Genomic DNA, 8,087 nt, shown 5'->3' with positions numbered 1-8,087 from the left:
AATTCCAGAACACCTCCAGTATGGTGAACAGGATTTCACCACACCACCCCGAGCCTCCCAGCCAACCAGGACCATGGGTATGTATAGTTGTACAGCTTTTTTGTAAGCGCTGAAGGATACCCAGGAGGCAGGCAGCACTTAGCATTTTCTTCAACACATGATGAACCTTCCTGGAAAGACATCAGCATGCAGAAGTTCTCCCTGGAGGTCCAGGGCCTGGGAGCACATTGCATGGGTTGGAGCCATTTCTCTGGAGACCTCCTATGAATGAAGGTGTCATGCAAGGACACTGAAGAAGGTGTGCCCAGAATAAGGCTGGAAGCCACAGACCAGCAGGCAGCCTGTCCCAAGGCCTCACTCAAAATGGACCCCAGTAGCCGATAAATGCAAATCACCCACCATGTGATATCCAGGACTTTGGGGGTAGTTGGGAAAGTGTCCATTTACTCAACACATTCATTTGTTTAATCATTTTTTTTTCAGTTATTTCATCAATATTCATTGTGCCTACTTATATATCAATGATAATTTAGTAAAAAAACAACAAAAAGTAACACACTTTTTTGTCTTAATTATTCTAATAGGGAAGGAAATTCCAACCGAAGTTGAAATGAGGTTTACAAAGAATTAGTGTTCCACCCTCTTGAGATCAGGTGAGGCCCAAATCTGCTTCTCTTCCTTCTGGAAGGCTCTTACACCTTCCATGCCATTTTGAGTCTTGGCCTCTTTCTGGGCCTTGGGCCTGATTGTCTTTCTGGGATGCACAGACAAGGACCCAGGCTTAGTGACCTTGCTGTTGACTATTTCTTGACCCTGGTGGCCCCTTGTGTGAGAGTAAACTGTGCCCTAGGTAATCCAGTCTTAAATGTTTCTTGGGATTCAGTTTTTAGCAGTGGGGGGAGGGTCATTCCTTGTTAGTTACTCACCTTCCTTGTGGCTGGTTTCTGCCTCTGATATATTGGTCTCTCTGGATATTGGCCTTGCCTGTGCTTCTCAGAGACTTGCCTGTGAATACAGTTGCACCTAATCCCCTCACCAGGCCCATGGGAACCCCTCAGTCTGCTCCAAGTGTGCAAGGTCTCTGACACTAACCATGGTTCCTCTACTTCTCTGTGGCTTAACTCTGTTGAAAACACACAGCTTCTCTGGTCTTGGGAAATCGCCCCATCTCCGTGAGACCAGGCCAGTTCTGCTTGCAGCTGGATCACTCTCAGCACAGAGCAACTTGGGCTAAAGTTAGGACATCTGAAGTCAAACACCAGTGCCCTACTAAGCCATAATGGAACATTAGGCAATGAAAGATTATGGTCCCCGATATATGCTTATCAAAACGTCCTCCCGTATTCTGAGTGGTCCAATGATAACTATGTGTGCATTGTTTAATCTGTTCCTATGCCATTGCCAAGAGTCTAAAAACCCCAATCAGAGACTCAACAGGCTGGTTCTGCAAACATGGACTGGTTGCAAATAACTGTCCCCGTTGCATAACAACTTAGGGTTGTAACACAGATAACCTGTCTTTTTTTTTTTTTTTAAATGTTACCATTTGGTTCATCATGGTTATTTTGGCATTAACTTTGATTTTTTAAAAGTTTGCATTAAAATATTTATTTTGGGGACCAGCAGTTGGCATAATGGCTATGTCACTGGACTTCCATGTAGTCGACCACGGTTTGAGTCCCAGACCCGGTGGCTTAAACTCACACCGGGCACGTGTGCGTGTGTGCCCGAGATCCTGAGAGGAGAATGGAGGAGAAGGGACTGCGGCATGGCCATTCCCCCTGTGGAGTGATTTCTCACTTTCTTCTCTCTCTCTCTCTCTCTCTCTCTCTCTCTCTCTGTCTTTCCGGTGAGCACACGCACCCTATGCTAAAAACAAACAAACAAACAAAAAACCAAACCAAAACAAAAATAACCTCTGCAAAAAAAAAAAATGATCTTGGTTAATGAGTTTTTGGGCATCATCTTAAATTTGTGCCTCAGGCAAGGGCTTCAGTTACTTCCTCCTAACCCAAGCTCTGTCAGTCACTTCCAACTGGACCTCTCCTTTCTATGATTCATTATTGCCAAAAATACTAAATCTGATACCAGCAGGTGGCATGGTGGTTAAGGCACTGGACTCCTATGTGGCTGACCACAGTTCAAGTCCCAGACTGGGGGCTTACCTTCTCACCCCCACCCCCTCTGATGAGCGTATGTGCTCAATAGAAAATTTAAAATAAAGAAATATATTAATAAATAAATGATTCTTTAAAAAAAGAGAAAAAAATAAAAACAAAGAAAACTAGATTAAACCACCATTTTCCCTCCTGGTCCTCTGCACCTTTCCATCTTACTGTTCGGCACTTTCTCAGCCCTGGTTCCTCCCACTTTGGTCTGCCTTCCCACTGCACAGTCTGCAAACTGTCTTCCATGGGTGGGAAACTCTTCTGCATCTCATGTACTTGCATCTCCTGTCTTGCCCTCCTGGTTTTAACTGAAACCTGACTCAATGCCTCAAACCATGTCTTCTTAAATAGCTCTTTCATTTTCCTCATCTGAAGACTGTTTGTAGGGGAGGGAAAGGAACTGCTGACTTCTTCCTGGCTCCTCTAAATCTTCTCTTGGTTAGGAATTCTTCATTCTCAAAGAAAAGAGAAGCCTGGTATTCAGGTGGATCTCTGCCACCCTCTTCTCAGGGTCAATCACTGGTAAACTGGAGCTCATTCCTCTCCGTTCATTGAAGACTTCAAGACTGAGTTTTCTTTCTTTCTTTTTTAAAAGAATTATTTTATTTAAATACACACACACACACACACACACACTTGACCAGAGACGGACAGAGTGAGAGAGAAAGGAATGTGAGAAAGCAAGCCGCCAAATCTGGGACTTGGACCGCAGTCGGCCATGTGGTAATCCAGCACCCTTAACCACCACACCACCTGCTGGCTTCTCAAGACTGAGTTTTCTGGGGACCAGCAGTTAGCGTAATGGCTATGTCTCTGGATTCCCATGTAGTCGACCGCGGTTTGAGTTTCGGACCCAGTGACTTAAACTCACACTAGGTGTGTGTGCGTGCATGCCCAAGATCCTGAGAGGAGAATGGAGGAGAAAGGATTGCGGCGTGGCCATCCCCCCTGGCGGGGGGATTTCTCGCTTTCTCTCTGTCTCTCTCTTTCTGGCGAGTGCACAAGCCCTATAGCAAAACAAAACAAAACAAAACAAAAACAAACAAGCAAAAAAACCCCCGAGTTTTCTGTTCTGCCAAGAAATCTGCAACAATCTAGGATGTCTTAGAGATTTCCCATCCCAGAAATCAGCCTTGCAGTTCCTGAACTTCCCCTGACTTTCACTTCTAATCCTTTGTAGCCATCTGCTTTCTGGGTCATGTAGTTGGTCATGTGGGATCAGCTACTTTAACCACCATGCTGCAGTTGGCCCTGCACCCTTACTCTTACATCATACTCACCCATGTAATTCAAGTCCTAAATCAAACTGTCTTCTCTCTAAGGACAAATTTAGCTATCGATAGAGAATAATGTAAAATGACGCAGTCATTTGCTTCGGCATTAACTTGGTCCTCTGCTGGCATCTCTCTCCCCATAGTATAACTATGGCGTCCCAGGGCCACACAGACTCCCAGACCATGTCACTGACCACCTGGTATTCACTGGATTCACGGCGTGGGAAATGTGCTGTCTTGAAGCAGGCTCAGGGGAGTAAATGCTGACAGGATTTATATACTGTAGATCGCATATTTCAGATCTCTCATAAGCACTTCTTACTTCAGCCTACTCCCCATCACCATAACAACCCATACCTCACAGAAACAGGAGTGGGGAAGGAGTAGCCAAGTGACTCAGAGGGCTTAAAAGTTGTGCCTTTGCACCATTCTCAAGGTCTGTCCTTGATGGTGTCATTGGGGATATTCTCTTCTTCTGACTTCTCTATTTTCTTGGTATATAGCATCTAGAAAGTTTCTCAGAAAAATTTTGAGGCCAAAAACATCACTTTGAATTATATGAATCTGGGTTAAGTTTAATAAACCAAAACTTCACAAGTCTTTCATCTCTTAGCTTGGAATACCTAACTATGCCAATCAAAAAAAGGAGAGCATGACACATTTGGGTCCAAAGGGAACATTGGCCTTCATTAAGTAATGAATTACCATCACAAAACTTCCAACCAAAGGAAAACTAGACTAGGTTTGAAATAACAACCGAATGTAATCCATGTCTCTTAAGCTGAGGGCCTGGTAAAGGTTGCCCTGTTTCCTTGTGTAGCTCTACCTTCACATTGTGTCATTGAGAACCAAGACAATTCCCTGGTGTCCACCACCGCAAAAATGCAAGGGGACCTTGAGTCCTAGGCCAAGAATCATTTGGAAGATGCAGTGGAGGCTCAGGGGGATCTACAGATGCCAGCAAAGGCCAAAGTGAGGCGGAAGCTGTCAGGAAGCCTCTCCCTGCCCTGACAACTGAGAGGCCAACCTAGATATTACACTACTCACAGAAGTGAGAATCAGTATGTACTAGTAAATTTGCTCTCCCAGAAAAACAAAAACAAAACAGATTGATTCATAGGATTCTTAGTGTTTGCTAATTTCTGTGGTATAAATACTTCTGCCTTGGCCAATTTCAAGCTGTCAAATGAGGTTCCTGAAAAGAATTGAGAAAAGATGCACACCATCAGCTCTTGATGGCTGGTATGAGCTGGCTCCAGCATGCCCTTATCAATAGGGCAGGCAGTGACCCTTGAGGCACAAGGGACCTCATCACCCCAGAGATCAGTGAGGAGCCAGAGCAGCAAAGGGGTCCAGATGCTGTTCTGACACCCTCTTTCCTGCCACCATGATGTTACGAAAGTTCTACTTAACAGAAGCTGTCTTTTCTGCATTCTGAGTTGAATGAGTTGATTTGGGATCCTCCTACACATGGGAAAAAGCCTAAGCTCATTTACACGGCATATAGGACTGAATGATCTGAATTTCCACATTCATTTCTTGGCATTCTTTTTCATTTTTGTTTTCTTTTCTTGGAATAATATTCATTCCCCCCCCAATTCTATGCATTTGGAAAGAGATAACTTAGGCATTGAAAAACCTTCTCTAAATTCTCTAAAATTGACATGCTATCCAATTCAAAACAAAATATTCTGCACCACAAAGTATTCATATACTTTTTTATTTTTAAGTTAGTTTTAATGCTGAAGGCATGGGATAGAGAGAAGGCGAGAAAGGGAGCAGCATCCCTTCAATGGGCCTGCTCACATTGCAATCCTTTTCCCTCTAATTCTCTATTCCATCAGGGTCCTGAGTGCACATATGTATGGCTGTGCATTTTTCAAGCCACTGGGGCTGGGACTTGAAACTTGATCAGCCATACAGGGATATGTCTTCTGTGCAGCACCAAACTTTTGCACTATGGGTTCAACTCGAAGTATTCTTATTCTGTTTGCATAGTCCCACATGGCATGTGACTTCTGATCCTTTGAAATGTGGCTAGCATGACTAAGGAACTACATTTTAAATGAATTAAATTAAAATTTAAAGAGCTATAAGTGATCAGTGGCTAGCATGTTGGATTGTATAGTGTTAGAGTGAGGTAGGTACTCATTTTTATACTCACGAAATACATTTTGTGCTGCTCTAGCTTTGCATGTCCTTTCTCATGTTACATTTGCTGTTTCTCCCACCAGATGGCACCCTTACTGAGGGAAAGGAATGAATCTGCAACATGGCTGACCTCCATAAATGTCAACTGAATGATGAATAGTGCCGGATATTCCTGACAACAGCATCTGCCTCACATACCTCTGGGTGATTGACAACCTGAATAGGCCTTTACGCTCAGGCCACCAAGTAGACCTAACTCTTTCCTGGACTCACCTCATTCCTAGAAAGGTTGGATCTAACACAAAAGTCACCTGTTTGATGACAACAATCAGAAAGCTACGCAGACAGTCAGAAATTGAGAAGGCGCACATTTCTGGTGTGTACCTTCTCATTCTCTGCTATCATAACTCTTTCTAGAATAGCACCTAAGGTTTTACTTAACATGAACATATGGATTTTCTTTATCTTCTACACTCATGCTTTTATGTTCTTGTCCCTGTCATCGTACCCCTTTTACTTCATGCACATACTGCCTCATGTTCACCAATGTAAAGGTAACATTTGGATGTCAATTTGACTGGATTGGAAGATGCCTGGGAAGATTGGTGAAACATCGTTTCTAAGTGTGTCTTTGTTGTCAGACAAGATTGCATGCGAGCCAAGAGAGGAAAATCCTCCTTCAATGTGGGCAGGTGCCACCTAATTGGGTAGGAGTGTGGGAGGAACAAACAGAAGAAATTGGGTTCTATTTCCTCTTCTCCTCCTTTGCCCTCTCTCTGGATCCTTCTTTCTAGAGTGTGCTTTATGGTCTATTCCTGCATATTGCCTACTCCACTTCTGCTCCTCTACTTGGACCTTGGCTATGTTTGTCCCTACCGGCTCCTGCACCTCTCCAGCCAGCCAGACTCCAAGTTCTTTAACCTTTGAACTCAGGGCTCATTCCAGTGGCCTGACTGTGCTCTGGCCTCCAGAATTATGAGGCCTCTTGTGGCCTCAGAGTAGAACTGCACCAGCTTTTCTACTTCAGACTCTTTCAGCTGTTCCTCCATCTTGTAGACAGCCGGTTGTGTGACTTCTTTGCCTTGTGATCATGTAAGATAATTCTTATAATAAACCCCTTCTCTTACATATGTATTTATCCTGTTGCTTTTGTTTCTCTGAAGAACTCTGGTGAATATAATGTATCTATAAACATCCCCATATTTGGCTTGACTCTCGTCCTCCATCTTTTCTAGCCTGCCGCCTCTGATGAATTGGCTTTGATTCATTAATTCATAAGATAAACATGTTTTCTCTTAGACAATTGTCATTATTCATTTTTTTTTTCTTTTTTAAGAAGTTTTTGCCTGAGGGTGCTCTTGTGCTTGCCAGAGTGAGAGAAAGACAGAGACGGTGAGAGGGAAAGTGAGAAATCACCCCTCCCACACCTGGGGGGTGATGGCCATGCCGCAGTACCTTCTCCTTCGTCTCCTCTCAGGATCTTGGGCATGCACACACGCACATGCACTCAGTGTGAGTTTCAAGCCACTGGGTCTTGGACTCACATCATGGTCAGCCATGAGGGAGTCCGGCGACGTAACTACTATGCCATCTGCTGGCCCTGTCATTATTCTTAATATAGCTATGCCTATTTAAGAGTTTCCTCTAGGTTCTTTAAAACTTGATCCTGTAGGGAAGCAAGTCCGGCAGTGAAAGACAGACTTTGTATGTTCCCATTCAATATATACCAATTATCTGTGCTCTATGGCAGAAACTGAAAGTTTGGAAGGTATAGTAGCAGGGAGGGCAAGAGTAGATACTAGAGATAGTAAGGAAAGGGGTAACACGAGGGAGGGTAATAGAAAGAGGGAGGGGAACAGGGGAAGAAAAAGTAAAAAAAAGTACATTTAATTGACGAAAAAATGAAAAGCTATTTGCTGCTGATGATGTATATAGTAATGTCTTTGTCTTGACTGAAACTTGGTAGTCGTGCTGGAAAAAGAAATGTTATACATTGTAAAGATATAGGTGATTACACGTAATATACAAAAATTTGATCCTGTAATTAGTGTATGTTACTCTTATAACTTGGTCATTTTACTTATTAGATGTAAAATAAGCCATGCAATAGCTGAGCAGAAGTTAGAACGTTGTTAGCACTCTGTTCGTCTTTGAAAAAAAAAGCATTTGATAAATATCCAAACTGAGTATTCAGTAATATTTTATATAAACTATTATACAATTTTCTCATTTGCTCATCTCTTGTGGTTAATTGTACTAACTGATGTTCTAATAGAAACCAGTATTGTATTCTTGGAAAAAGTCCAACCTAGATGTGATAGATTCTTCTCTTATAGCTAGATTTAGTTGACAAATTTTTTTTTTTCTTGCATCTATCTTTGTAAGAGAGAATGACTTACTTGTTTTTCTTTCTTGTAACATTATTGTGTAGTTTCAGCACCGTGGTTATGAGGCCTGATAAAATGCAGCTGGAGTACAAATACCCCAGCTCTCT

This window comes from Tupaia chinensis, unplaced genomic scaffold, assembly GCF_000334495.1.
Source record: "Tupaia chinensis unplaced genomic scaffold, TupChi_1.0 Scaffold138407_1, whole genome shotgun sequence".
NCBI classification, from domain to species: domain Eukaryota; kingdom Metazoa; phylum Chordata; class Mammalia; order Scandentia; family Tupaiidae; genus Tupaia; species Tupaia belangeri.
Note: the sequence above shows the minus strand (reverse complement) of the source record.